The sequence below is a fragment of the Panthera tigris genome, chromosome B2 (assembly GCF_018350195.1).
Source record: "Panthera tigris isolate Pti1 chromosome B2, P.tigris_Pti1_mat1.1, whole genome shotgun sequence".
In the NCBI taxonomy this organism is placed as follows: Eukaryota; Metazoa; Chordata; class Mammalia; order Carnivora; family Felidae; genus Panthera; species Panthera tigris.
The window spans coordinates 58,571,488-58,585,966 of record NC_056664.1 but is presented as its reverse complement, the minus strand read 5'-3'; the positions used below and the strand labels follow the sequence as shown (position 1 = coordinate 58,585,966).

Below are 14,479 nucleotides of genomic sequence, written 5' to 3'. Positions count from 1 at the left end.
ATCCTTCTCAAGCTATTCCAAAAATAGAAAGGGAAGGAAAACTTCCAGACTCATTCTATGAAGTCAGTATTACTTTGATTCCTAAACCAGACAGACACCTAGTAAAAAAGAGAACTACAGGCCAATATCCCTGATGAACATGGATGCAAAAATTCTCAATAAGATACTAGCAAATCGAATTCGACAGCATATAAAAAGAATTATTCACCATGATCAAGTGGGATTCATTCCTGGGATGCCGGGCTGGTTCAACATTTGCAAATCAATCAATGTGATACATCACATTAATAAAAGAAAAGAGAAGAACCATATGATCCTGTCAATCGATGCAGAAAAAGCATTTGACAAAATTCAGCATCTTTCTTAATAAAAACCCTCAAGAAAATCGAGATAGAAGGAACATACTTAAAGAACATAAAAGTCATTCATGACTAGCCCACAGCTAACATCATCCTCAATGGGGAAAAACTGAGAGCTTTTTCCCTGTGATCAGAAACACGACAGGGATGTCCACTCTCACCGCTGTTGTTTAACATAGTGCTGGAAGTTCTAGCATCAGCAATCAGACAACAAAAGGAAATCAAAGGCATCAGAATTGGCAAAGATGAAGTTAAGCTTTCACTTTTTGCAGATGACATGATATTATACGTGGAAAATCCGATAGATTCCACCAAAGTCTGCTAGAACTGATCCATGAATTTAGCAAAGTTGCAGGATACAAAATCAATGTACAGAAATCAGTTACATACTTATACACTAATAATGAAGCAACAGAAAGACAAATAAAGAAACTGATCCCATTCACAGTTGCACCAAGAAGCATAAAATACCTAGGAATAAATGTAACCAAAGATGTAAAAGATCTGTATGCAGAAAACTATAGAAAGCTTATGAAGGAAAGTGAAGAAGATATAAAGAAATGGAAAAACATTCCGTGCTCATGGATTGGAAGCATAAATATTGTCAAAATGTCAATACTACCCAAAGCTATCTACACATTCAATGCAATCCCAATCAAAATTGCACCAGCATTCTTCTCGAAACTAGAACAAGCAATCCTAAAATTCATATGGAAACACAAAAGGCCCCGAATATCCAAAGTAATTTTGAGGAAGAAGACCAAAGCAGGAGGCATCACAATCCCAGACTTTAGCCTCTACTACAAAGCTGTAATCATCAAGACGGCATGGTATTGGCACAAAAACAGACACATAGACCAATGGAATAGAATAGAAACCCCAGAACTAGATCCACAAACGTATGGCCAACTAATCTTTGACAAAGCAGGAAAGAACATCCAATGGAAAAAAGACAGTCTCTTTAACAAATGGTGCTGGGAGAACTGGACAGCAACATGCAGAAGGTTGAAACTAGACCACTTTCTCACACCATTCACAAAAATAAACTCAAAATGGATAAAGGACCTGAATGTGAGACAGGAAACCATCAAAACCCTAGAGGAGAAAGCAGGGTAAGACCTCTCTGACCTCAGCCGTAGCAATTTCTTACTTGACACATCCCCAAAGGCAAGGGAATTAAAAGCAAAACTGAACTACTGGGACCTTATGAAGATACAAAGCTTCTGCACAGCAAAGGAAACAACCAACAAAACTAAAAGGCAACCAATGGAATGGGAAAAGATATTTGCAAACGATGTATCGTACAAAGGGCTAGTATCCAAAATCTATAAAGAGCTCACCAAACTGCATACCTGAAAAACAAATAACCCAGTGAAGAAATGGGCAGAAAACATGAATAGACACTTCTCTAAAGAAGACATCCGGATGGCCAACAGGCACATGAAAAGATGCTCAACATCACTCCTCATCAGGGAAATACAAATCAAAACCACACTCAGATATCACCTCACGCCAGTCAGAGTGGCCAAAATGAACAAATCAGGAGACTATAGATGCTGGAGAGGATTTGGAGAAACGGAAACCCTCTTGCACTGTTGGTGGGAATGCAAATTGGTGCAGCCGCTCTGGAAAACAGTGTGGAGGTTCCTCAAAAAATTAAAAATAGACCTACCCTATGACCCAGCAATAGCACTGCTAGGAATTTACCCAAGGGATACAGGAGTACTGATGCATAGGGGCACTTGTACCCCAATGTTTATAGCAGCACTCTCAACAATAGCCAAATTATGGAAAGAGCCTACATGTCCAACTACTGATGAATGCATAAAGAAATTGTGGTTTATATACAGAATGGAGTACTTCGTGGTAATGAGAAAGAATGAAATATGGCCCTTTGTAGCAACGTGGATGGAACTGGAGAGTGTGATGCTAAGTGAAATAAGCCATACAGAGAAAGACAGATACCATATGTTTTCACTCCTATGTGGATCCTGAGAAACTTAACAGAAACTCATGGGGGAGGGGAAGGAAAAAAAAAAAAGAGGTTAGAATGGGAGAGAGCCAAAGCATAAGAGACTCTTAAAAACAGAACAAACTCAGTTTGTTTGTTTGTCAACTGAGGGTTGATGGGGGGTGGGAGGGAGGGGAAGGTGGGTGATGGGCATTGAGGAGGGCACCTTTTGGGATGAGCACTGGGTGTTGTATGGAAACCAATTTGACAATAAATTTCCTATATTGAAAAAAAAATCCTAGGCATATAAAAATTCTAGTGTAGAATTGTTTTTTTTTTTAATTTGAAACATACAGATATACATGAGACAGTTGAAGTAAAAGAGAATAAGTAATTAATGCAAATGTAATATTTAACATAATAATAGAAGGCTGAATAAAAAGGCCTTGAAAATTTGACATTTGAGGATAAATATCAGAGACATCTACGTAGGAAATTGAGAAGAATTGGTCATGAATTAGGATCATAGAATCCAACATGGTAATGGTCAACACTGGCAGGTGGTCAAAATTTTAAAAAGTAGTGTTCCTGACTTTGAGACTTAGAAGGGTATTGGTCCAATCATCTGCAGTTAAATAGCTTTATATCCTGGGCAAACTGTGTCTCATTCTTATGTAAAAACCAAGGGAAAATAGCAATTACAACCTAATGTTTAAAAGGAATTTAAAAAAATGAAGTACCTGGAACAGTTGAAATTTTAGAACTGGAACTGAGATGAAGAGAAAAGAGTGACAAACTAAAGGTATATGATCAGGTAATAAGAAACTTCAGGGGCACCTGGGTGGCTCAATTGGTAAAGGGTCTGACTCGATTTCGCCTCAGGTCATCATCTCATGGTTTGTGGGTTCAAGTCCCACATCAGGCTCTGTGCAGAATGAGGAGTCTGCTTAGGATTCCCTCTCTGCCCCTTCCCTGCTTATGTCCTCTAAACAAACAAGCTTAAAAAAAAAAAAAAAGTTGAAACTTGAACCTAGCTCTCCAAATTTTATATTCGCCAATCCACAGTTAATTTTTATATGTTTTGAAAAATAGCTCTACTGAGTTTTTATGAATGTGTAGAGAAACTAATATGGCAAAAATTTTGGCATAATGTAAAGAATGAATTTGTGTAAGAAATACTGAAGGTGTCGTAAATGGCATTCTGGACTTCTCACTGTCACTCATTTCCTGTAGCTAGTCCCTCACCTGCAAGTTAAATCTTGTGACTGTCCTTTACTCTCATTTCTAATTGTTCATTTCAAGATAATGAAGTGAAGGCATTTATATCCCTTTCTTCTTTGTTCCCAACTGTCATTTGTGATTACTTCAATTTTTAAGGTGGTTAAGACATTTATCTTCCTTTCTCTTTCGAAGATAAAAAATAAGGAAAAGAGATGCGATTCCATTTCTGGGAAAACTAGAATATCTGCAATATCAAGCCATAAATCTGTGAGTAGAGAGCAGATAGAGGGTTGTGACTTAGCAGAGCTGAGAAAGGTCAAAATTAAGCACCTATAGAAGTAGATGCTAATGAGAAGCAATTGGATTTCCATGGAAAACTTCAGGAAAGTCTTAGATAGAGCTTATGGGTACTGAAAAAAAATTTAAATTTCAAGGGCCACCTGACTTGGTTCAGTCCGAAGGATGCCATTTCCCCTCACATAAAAGTAAATAGGCACATGAGTTAAGCCAAAATGTGGGTGGCCTTTAAAACAAAAGAAATATATCCTTTTTAGAGCTTTAGTGAGATATAACTGATATTTAAAAACTTCACAAATTTAATATATGTTTGGACATATGCATATACACAATACCATCACCAAAGTAATAAGCATCTATTACCAACAAAATTTTCTTTAATTCTTTTTTTTTTTTTTTTTTGGTAAGAACCTTTAGAGATGTATCCTCTTTATGTACAGTGTATCATACTGTCTTATTAACTATGGATACTACGTTGTACATGAGATTTCTAGAACTTATTTATCTTGCATAACTAGAATTTAAACCCCTCGAGAAACAATTCTACCCTTCCAGCTCCTCCCATCCCCTGCAAACCATTCTCTACTTCTATGACTTACCTGTTTTAGATACCTCATACAAAGGAAATCATGCAGTATTTTTCCTGTGACTGGCTTATTTCACTTAGCAAAATATCTTCTAAGTCCATCCATGTTATCATAAATGATACGATTTCCTTCTTTTATAAGGCTGATAATCCATTATATGTATATACAACATTTTGTTCATTGATCTGTAGATGGATACGTGGGTTGTTTTCTTATCTAGCTATTGTTAATAATGTAGCAATTAACATAGGGGTGCATATATCTCTTTGAGATCCTGGTTTCAAGTCTTTTAGATATATACTCAGAAGTGGGATTTCTGGATCATATGGTAGCTCTATTTTTAATTTTTTGAAGAACCTCCATATTCTTTTCCATAGTGGCTGTACATTCTTCATTCTCACAGTGTATAAGGTTTCCAGTTTCTCCAAATGCTCACCAACACTTGTTATCTCCCTTCCTTTTTTAAATTTTAAATGATAATCAGCCTAACAACTGTGAGGTGATATCTTACTATAGTTTTGGTCTGTGTTTTCCTCATGAGTAGTGATGTTGAGCACCTTTCAATACCTGTTGGCCTTTTGTGTGGTTTCTGTGGAGAAATAACTATTCAAGTTCTCTACTACTTTATTTATCTGTCTATAAATCTACCTGTTTATTTTTATTGACATGTAGGAAGTACTTATATGTGGTTTGCCAATAATTTTTCTTGATTGGTAGGATGCTTTTTTTACCCTGTTCATCATTTCCTTTGCTGTGCAGAGCTTTTTATTTTGATTTAGGCCCACTTGTCTATTTTTGGTTTTCTTGCCTGTGCTTTTGGAATCAAATCCAGGAAATCATTGTCAAAACCAATGTCAAGAAGTTTCCACCCAGTGTTTTCTTTGACAATTGTTATATTTTCAGGTCTTATATTTAAGTCTTTGATACATTTTGAGTTGATTTTTGTGTTTGGATTAAGATAGGGATTCAACTTCATTGTTTTGTATATGTAGATATAATTTTCCCAGCACCATTTGCTGAAGAGACTGTTCTTTCCCCATGGTGTATTCTTGGTACCCTGTCAAAGATCAACTAACCATATATACACAAACTTACTTCTGAGCTCTATATTCTGTCTAATTGGTCTATATATCTATTTTCATGTCTTTAGGTCAATTTTTTTTATTGCTATGGCTTTGTGATATATTTTGAAATCAATAAGCATGATCCCTCCAGCTTTGTTCTTCTTGTCAAGATTGCTTTGGCTACTTGTGGTCTTTTATGGTTCCATATGAATTTTAGAAATTTTTCCCCAAAAAACCCTTGGGATTTTGATAAGTATTACATTGAATCTGTGGATCAGATCACTTTGAGTATTATGTACATTTCTTCCATTCCATGAACACAGATGCTTTTCCATTTATTTTTGTGTGCCTTAATTGTTTTTATCAATGTTTTCTATTTTTTAGTGACTGAGTCTTTTAACTCCTTGGTGAAGTTTGTTCCTGGGTAATTTATTCTTTTGGATACTATTGTAAATAGATTTGTTTTCTTGATTTCCTTTCCACATAGTTTGTTGCTAGCATATAGAAACACAATTAATTTTTATATGTTGATTTTATACCCTGAGACTGCTGAATTTGTTTATTCTAATAGTTTTGTGGTTGTTGCTGTTTGTGAAATCTTTAGGGTTTTATATCTATAAGATAATGTCATCTTCAACTTGAATACATACACAAAGGAGCTGAAACAGGGGCATTGGGTAGTCTAACATACCTAGAGCTCTCTTTAGTCCATGACCACAGTGTCCATCCCAGTCATTAGATAACCCTTATCTGAAAAACTTAAAAAAGAAAGAAAAAAAAAGGAAACAAACGGGCAAAGTTCACAAAAAAAGGGCCTATAGACTTCATTAGAAGTCTTCAATGTAATAAGAAGTTTGGCTATATATTCTACCTGTAATAAAGCTCAATAATTGATGCATTTTGTTCACACATGTTCTTCCAAATGGATTTTTAGTCCCCTAAATTGAAGAGAAAGGTAAGAATTATGTAGCATGTGAGGAAGATTCCTGACATGAAAGAGAAATCCCAAAATAAAGACATAAGAGGAACTCAGAACTTTTCCAGTGATATTCAGTGACACTTTATTACTCTTTAATATACAAACAAAATTAATAATGAATATTAACGACAGTAATAAAAAGTCTCCTTAGGATACATTAAAAGTTTGTTGGTTTAAGATTGGTGGTTGGAATTCAGAATGCTTTATAGGTAAATTGCTTTTATGCCTAGTTCTTTGAAAGATTTTATCATGACAGGACATTGAATTTTGTCAGATACGTTTTTTATATCTATTGAGATGAGCATATGATTTCCTACTTTTCATTCTGTTAATATGGACTATTAATTAATTTTTTTATATGTGGGGAACCATCCTTGCATCCCAGGGATAAATTCTACTTGATCATGATGATTCTTTTAATGTGCTGTTTGTTTTAGTTTTGTTGTGCATTTTTGATTCTATGTTCATTAGGAATGTTGGTCTGTAGATTTTTTGGTTTTGTTTTTCTTGTAGTGTCTTTTTCTGACTTTAGTACCAGCGTAGTACTAGCCTAATAAAATAGGTTGGAAGTGTTTTCTTGTCTTCTATTTTTTGGCAGAATTTGAGAAGATTTGACATTAATTCTTGAAATGTTTGAGAGAATTCACCAGTGAAGTTATCAGATCTTGGACTTTTCTTTATTTTGAAGTTTTTGGTTACTGATGCAATCTCCTTCCTTATTATTCCTTCCTTATTATTTGTCTGTTGAGATTCTGTTTCTTTATTATTCAGTCTTGGTAGGTTGTGTATTTCCAAGAAAGTATCCATTTATCTTAAACTATCAAATTTGTTAGTGTATGATTATTGTTCCTAGCAATCTCTGTTGATCTTTTTTTTTTTAATTTCTAAAGCACAGTTGTTTGGTAAACGATATGCTAAGTGAAATAAATCAGTCACAGAAAGACAAATACTTCATGATTCTACTTATACTAAGTATCTAAATTAGCCAAATGAATAGAATCAGAGAGCAGGATAATGGTTGTGAGGGGCTGGGGATAGGGAGAAGTGGTGAAATTGCTGATCAGTGAGTATAAAGTTTCAGTTATTCAAGATGAATGAGTTCTAGACATCTTCTGTACAACATTGTGCCTGTAGTAGACAGTACTGTGCCCTTAAAATTTTAAGAGAGTAGACCTCAGGTTAAGTGTTCTTACCATACACACCCACAACTGCTTTATAGACTTTGCATTGTTGGAATAGGGTGATTGTTCATTGTCCCTGAATTAGAAATGATTCCATAGTGCAAATTCATAAAGGTAGAAAGAGAGTGTTTTGTTATCTATGTAGCACTTCTTTGTGCCAAAATAAAATTTCAAGTATAAGTAGAAATTACAATAAAACATGCGTTCTCATCATTTTAATTAGAATGAAAATTTGAGACACTTTCTTTCCAAATTATAAACCTCTCTTTTAGAGATATTCAGGTTATAGATAATTTCCAAGAAGTTTTTAAACCCCATCATTTTTCTCTTCCATCAAATAGAGTATATTTGAATTGAATTAAGATACTTTGCCAACCGTGTTTGTTTGTTTGTTTTAGTTATCTACAAATGTTGACAATTTTGTCATCAAAATCAATTTATATTTCTTTACAATGGAGAAAAACATCAGCGAGCCAAGACACAACAGCTGAGAGTCTTGGTTAAAACATAAGGGGCACCTCAGTTAACTGTCTGACTTTGGCTCTGGTCATGATGTCACGGTGCTTGAGTTTGAGCCCCGCATCGGGCTTGCTGCTGTTAGTGAAGAACCCACTTCAGATCCTCTGCCCCCACTTTATGCCCCTCCCCTGCTCAAGCTTTCTCTCTTTCTCTCTCTGAAAAATAAATAAGCACTAAAAAATAATAATCAGATCTAGAGCCTCTAAGATCTAGAGCCCCTGGGTGGCCCAGTGGGTTGAGAATCCAACTCTTGATTCCAGCTCAGGTCATGATCTCACAGTCATGAGATCAAGCTCTGCATCAGGCTCCATGCTGGGCATGAACTCTGCTTAGGATTCTCCCTCTCCTTCTGCTCTGCCCCTGCTCTCTCTCACATGCACATGCATGTGCATGCTCTCTCTCTGAAATAAACAAACAAATATAAGACCTACATTTCTTTCTTGTTATAAAATATGACTGATGAAGAATTTTCAAATATTTAAATTTATTATTACTAATTAGCTAATTTTTTAGCTAAATCTTTTTGCACATTACTCTAATGTTCAGTGGAACTAGAAAGACACAGTAGGGGCACTTGAGTGGCTCACTTGGTTGAGCATCCAACTCTTGATTTCGGCTCAGGTCATGATCTCATGGTTTGTGGGTTCAAGCTCCATGTTGGGCTATATGCTGACAGCAAGGAGCTTGCTTGGGATTCACTCTCTCCCTCTTCTCTTGCCCCTACCCTGCACATCCTCTTTCTTTCTCAAAAATGAATAAACTTAATAAATAAATAAATAAATAAATAAATAAATAAATAAATAAATAAATAAAACAATGACACAGTAAAAGCAAAAGCTTCTGGGTGGTTCAGTAGGCTAAGTGTCTGACTCTTGATTTTGGCTCAGGTCATGATCTCATGTTTGTGATCAAGCCCTGTGTCAGGCTCTGTGCTGACAGTGTGGAGCTTGTTTGGGATTCTCTCTCCTCTTCTTCCCCGCACTCTCTCACTCAGTCTCTCAAAATAAGTAAATAAATTCAGGGCCACACAGATTTATCAGTGGATACTTAGAACAAAAATTCAACTGAAGAGATATTCAGCAATGATGATACAGTACATTTGTTAACTTGGATGAAGCTTTAAGAGAGCAGAGTGAAAGGGGAACCTGGGTGGCTCAGTTGGTTAAGCTTCTCACTTTTCAGTTCACGTCATGATCTCATGGTTTATGAGTTTGAGTCCCCTCATCAGGCTCTGTGCTGACCACTCAGACCCTAGAGCCTGCTTCTGATTCTGTGTCTTCCTCTCTCTGCCCCTCCCCCTCTCACACTCTGTCTCTCTCTCTCTCTCTCTCAAAAATAATAATAATTTTTTAATTAAAAAAAAAAAGAAAGGAGAGTGAAAAATTGTGAAAGTGAAGGCAGCAGAAGGAGGCTAGAACTGGAAAGAGGAAGTCCAAAAAATGGGAGTAAGGGCATATGACAGAATATATGCCTTAGTTGTACATTTGAGGTAGAGACTTAGTATTACAACAATATGAGATATAGTTAAATTATGCAAATATTAGACAACTAAACCAGTCCCAGTAATGATGTGTAGGGATTGAATGAGAAGGACTCTTTGATCTTTCAGTATTTAATTGTCCTGGAAAACAATGTAATCCCAAGGGAAGGTTAGTCTCTGGAGCAGTCTTACTGTTATCCATTCATTCATTTTATTTTTACTCTTTCTCCTCTTCTGCAATCAACTGTAATTATGCAATAAATACTGCTAATTACATTTCTTGATGACCTCTAATATCTCTTCTTCCTCCTCTCACCATTTTCTCTGTAATTTTTATAGTTTGGAAATAAGATAAAACTTAAAAGAATTAAATCTGTGTACTGAAGCTTAGTGGAATTTTCTAAAATGCAAATCTTTCATATTACTCTCTTGCTGAAAATGTTTAAATGTCTTCTTATTGCCTAGAAATGCCTAGACATTTCATACAAGGATCTTCATGATATTGAAAGTTTCTATTATCATTTCCTATCATAGTCATATTCATCCAAAGCTTTAACACTACCAGACTGTTTGCAGTTATCATGATATAATGTAGTCCTCAAGTCTTACTTCTTTGAATATCCCTTTGCTCAAATGCCTTGTCTACTCAGTAGCCTTTCTGGTGATATTCAAGACTTGGCTCATTACCTTTCTTGAACCCGCCAGGCAGAGTTATGTTCAACCTTTATTTAAGGTGTATCACATTATATTTTATCTATTTATTTACTTTTTTTGTCTCTCCTACTCCATAAGCTCCTAGACAGGATTTTGTCTTGCCTAACTTTTATCTGTAATGCAATACCTGTCACATAGTAGACTAATAACTCTCTTTTGAACTAATAACTCAATAAATGCTCTTCATTGAATCTTGTCACTGAAATATCTGAGGAATAATTCTCGTGTAATTTTTTTTAAATGAGGAAAGAAAATCAATTAACTTCCAAATACTCATTTATAGAGTTAATGACACATAAGACAGTGCCTACAAAACTAGCCAAAAAAATTAATCCATGAATTTCACTAAATGTTTCTAAGACCCATTTAATCTCCAAACTCCCCAGTTGGAAAGAAATAATTCACGAGAAAATTCTACTAATCCATTTGGCATGCTCAGTAATGGCAATTGCTTCAAGGTTGTATCTGGTGAAACCGCCTGTTCAATGTCAAATTTGAAAGCTTTAGAGGAAATAATTGTACATGTTGGGTAGGAAAGCTGTAGGTGTCGGCACGACAGCCCTTTCTTTGTCTTCTTTTCAGCAATTCCATTAGAATCCGTCACCTACATGTTAGGGGAGTAGCTTTGATGAAAGAGTTAAGACTTAATCTAGATAAAGTACAGGTAATATTGACCTGTCAGTAGAAACACTGATAGAATGTACCTTGAAATAAAACCACTTTTTCTCTACAAAGACTTGGTAACATTCTACATTTCTGAAGATGCAAAATTATTTTAAAATCCTCAGTTCATTTGCTTATGTATAACAACATATATACTTGGGAAATCTACCACATCATTGCTGCATTGTCTATTTGGAGGCTAGTATATGTACTTACTTTGACTTATAATGTATATGCCAATTACTTGTGGTACCTTCATCTTTCCTGTCCTGAAATGATATAACAAAATCATATTGTGCTTTTTGGCTAACGTGACCTGATTGCTTCCTTATGAACTCTTCGTTTTGGTTGAGTGGTTTATCTCATTTAAATGAAGAAATCACCTTGAAAATTGCTATTTTACTAATCAGTAGAATTATGTACCACAATGAAAATCTCCAACTCTGTTGTCCATTTTTCAACATTTCAGTTGGATAAAATAATTTGCCCTAGTTATCAAGCAGTGGGTGTGCTTAATGGATGTAATTAAATAGTAGTTAGTCAAGGGACTATTCAAAGATTATCCCAAGTATTAAAAATCCCCCTACTTCTTTCACTCCTCTTTTGCTCATTTAAATATTATAATTTAGGAGGGACATATTAATAATTACCTAATAACAGAGGCTATAGCACCATCTTTAAAATTATTGAACACATCATTATAAAATTTTTCTCTATATAATGTCATTGTAGATATCCTGTAAAAAAAAAATCACAGGTGATCTACTTGGGGATTAGCTGTAAAAAACCTATCATTTTATTGTAAAAGATAAAACTATTAAGACACATTTTCCTTTATTTTTATTTTCCCCTCTATCATTTCTTCTTTCTTCTCTCTTTCCCTCTTTTCCTTCCTTTATTCCTTCCTTCCTCCTTTTTTTGCACATTTCTTTTTTCTATTCCCTTCATTTATCTATCATTTAAAACATGTTTTTCTTTATATAGTTATTCTATTTTTTTAAATAAAAATAGTGTTTTAGGATTCCTGAAAAGAATTAATTGTTGAAGTATTAATCATGTGATCATACAAGGAAAATATTTATTTAGATGTGCTATCCAGGAATTATCACTCTAATGTGTGAAAGAAATACGTAGACTTAAATCCTTCTTACCCAGGAACTTGCATACTGTAAATAAATTAAGACATACAAATGAATATGTGCATCTTAAAGCAATCTATGATGGATACTAGCCGAGTAGCACAAAATACAGTTAATATTAAGAGATCATTTTAGACATTCACTCTAATTGGCTAGTTGCAAAATAAATGAAAATAAATAATATCAGATGATAATAGTGTATTTTTAAGTTATGTAAAGGTCATTTGAGAGGTGAAGAGAAAACCATAATAGTCCCATCTATTTGACAGTGGCATTAAAAAGGTCAGGGAGTACAACAGGTCATGTCACTAACCACTAAAGAGTTTTTGTATGAATATGTAATATAAATATATAATTTTGATTTCTAATATCAGCCTTCTGTATTCACTTGTTAAATGCACACTGAAAAATGACAACGGTTTTCATCAGTGACATTTCTGTGTAAAATCCAATAAACAAATTAAGAAGCATATCTCTCGCGATATAGATATATAGACGTATATGTATATATACAGACATATATATATATCTGGAGATATATATAGATAGGTAGATAGGTATATATAGATATATCTATATATCTATATCTATGGATATTATATATTTTAAAATATATATTTATTTTATATAATATATTACTAGATAGGACCTGGATAGATATAGATATATGTCAATATCTCTGGATATAGATATATATCTATAGATATCTATCTGTCTATCTGTAGAGATATATCTCTCCAGAGATACACTTTTTAATTTGTTTATTGGATTTTACACAGAAATGTCACTGATGATAACCTTTGTCATTTTTTAGTGTGAGTTTATCAGGTGTATACAAAAGGCTGATATTAGAAGTCAAAAGGGTGTTGTTGATAAGAACATGATAGCATTAAGCATAACTTTTAAAATAAAAGGATTTTTCTCTGGAATAAAATAAGATACAAACTCAATTCTCTTTCAGGCTACCAGTGCAGATAGAATTTAAGATAAGTACTCAGCTGAAATATTTAGGAAGCAATCTCGTGTAATATTTGAAGATGGCCGTTGTATTTGTTATCTATGGATATATAACAATATTTCCTCTCATTTAGTGGTTTAAAAATAACACACATTTATTCTTGTGTTTTCTGTGGGTAACGAGCCGAGGCACAGCTGAGCTGAGTCCTCTGTTAAGGGTATCACTGGAATCAAGATGTCTGACCAGGGCTGTGAGGTCATTTGAAACTCAATTCAAGGAAGATCTGCTTCCAAGTTCCTTTAGGTTGTTGATGGGATTCAGTTGCTTGCAGGCTGCTGAAATGAAGGAAACAATTATTTCCTGACTGTTGACAGAATACCACCTTTAGCTCCTTGTTCATGGCCCTGTCCGTTTTGTGGCTCACAGCATGGCCACTTGCCTCTTCAAAGTCAGCAGAAAAGAGAGTCATTTAACAAGATAAATGTTACAACCTTATATAACATGATAGTATAAACATAATAACATGTATCTTTTTATCACTGTCATGGCATAGTATTTAGAAGCCAGTGACAGGTCCTGTTCACAGTGTAGATGAAGGGTTTATACAAGGGCATGGACACCAGGAGGCAGGGATCATAAAGACCACCTATGAGTGTGCCCACCACAGATATTATAAATCAGTTAGAAAAAGAACAAAACAAAAAGCACATTTGATTTTATATAAATATTACTTAACTCAAATCACAGGTCTTTAATCTCTCAGAACTGATCAGATGCTACACTAAACATTAGTTCTACTAATTGACTGATATTTTGATTGATGAATAGTATTCCATTGCATATATATTACCACATCTTTATCCATTCATCAGTTGATGGATATGTGGGCTCTTTCCATACTTCAGCTATTGTTGATAGTGCTGCTATAAACATTGGGGTACATGCATCCCTTTGAATGGTAGTTTTGTATTTTTTGGGTAAATACATAATAGTGCAATTGCTGGATCATAGACTTTCATTAGGTCTTTACCACATGACCCCCCCCCGCCCCCCATAAGGCTTTTCTTACAGAGTGGTAACTTACTTCCTCATGAACAACAGAAACATCTCTTGTAAGGGCTCATTTGATATTGTCAAGTTCATTCAGGATAATATTTCCTTAACTCAAAGTCAGATGATTAGAGACCTTAATTATATCTTCAAAATTTTTTCTACCTTGCCATATATAAACTAGTAATATGGTATCCTGTCATATTTATATGTTCTATTAGCTCTTGATGGAAGGAGACTATACAAGGCATGTACATTTGGAGGTGGAAGTCTTGAGAGCCAACTTAAAATTCTGCTTACCACAAGAGTCATTTTGA

At 34.7% G+C, this 14,479-nt stretch overlaps 1 protein-coding gene across 1 annotated transcript in view; it reads left to right on the top strand.

Annotated features, from left to right (window-relative positions):
* EYS (eyes shut homolog) overlaps positions 1-14,479 on the top strand; it is a 1,764,056-nt gene that overhangs the window by 446,301 nt on the left and 1,303,276 nt on the right.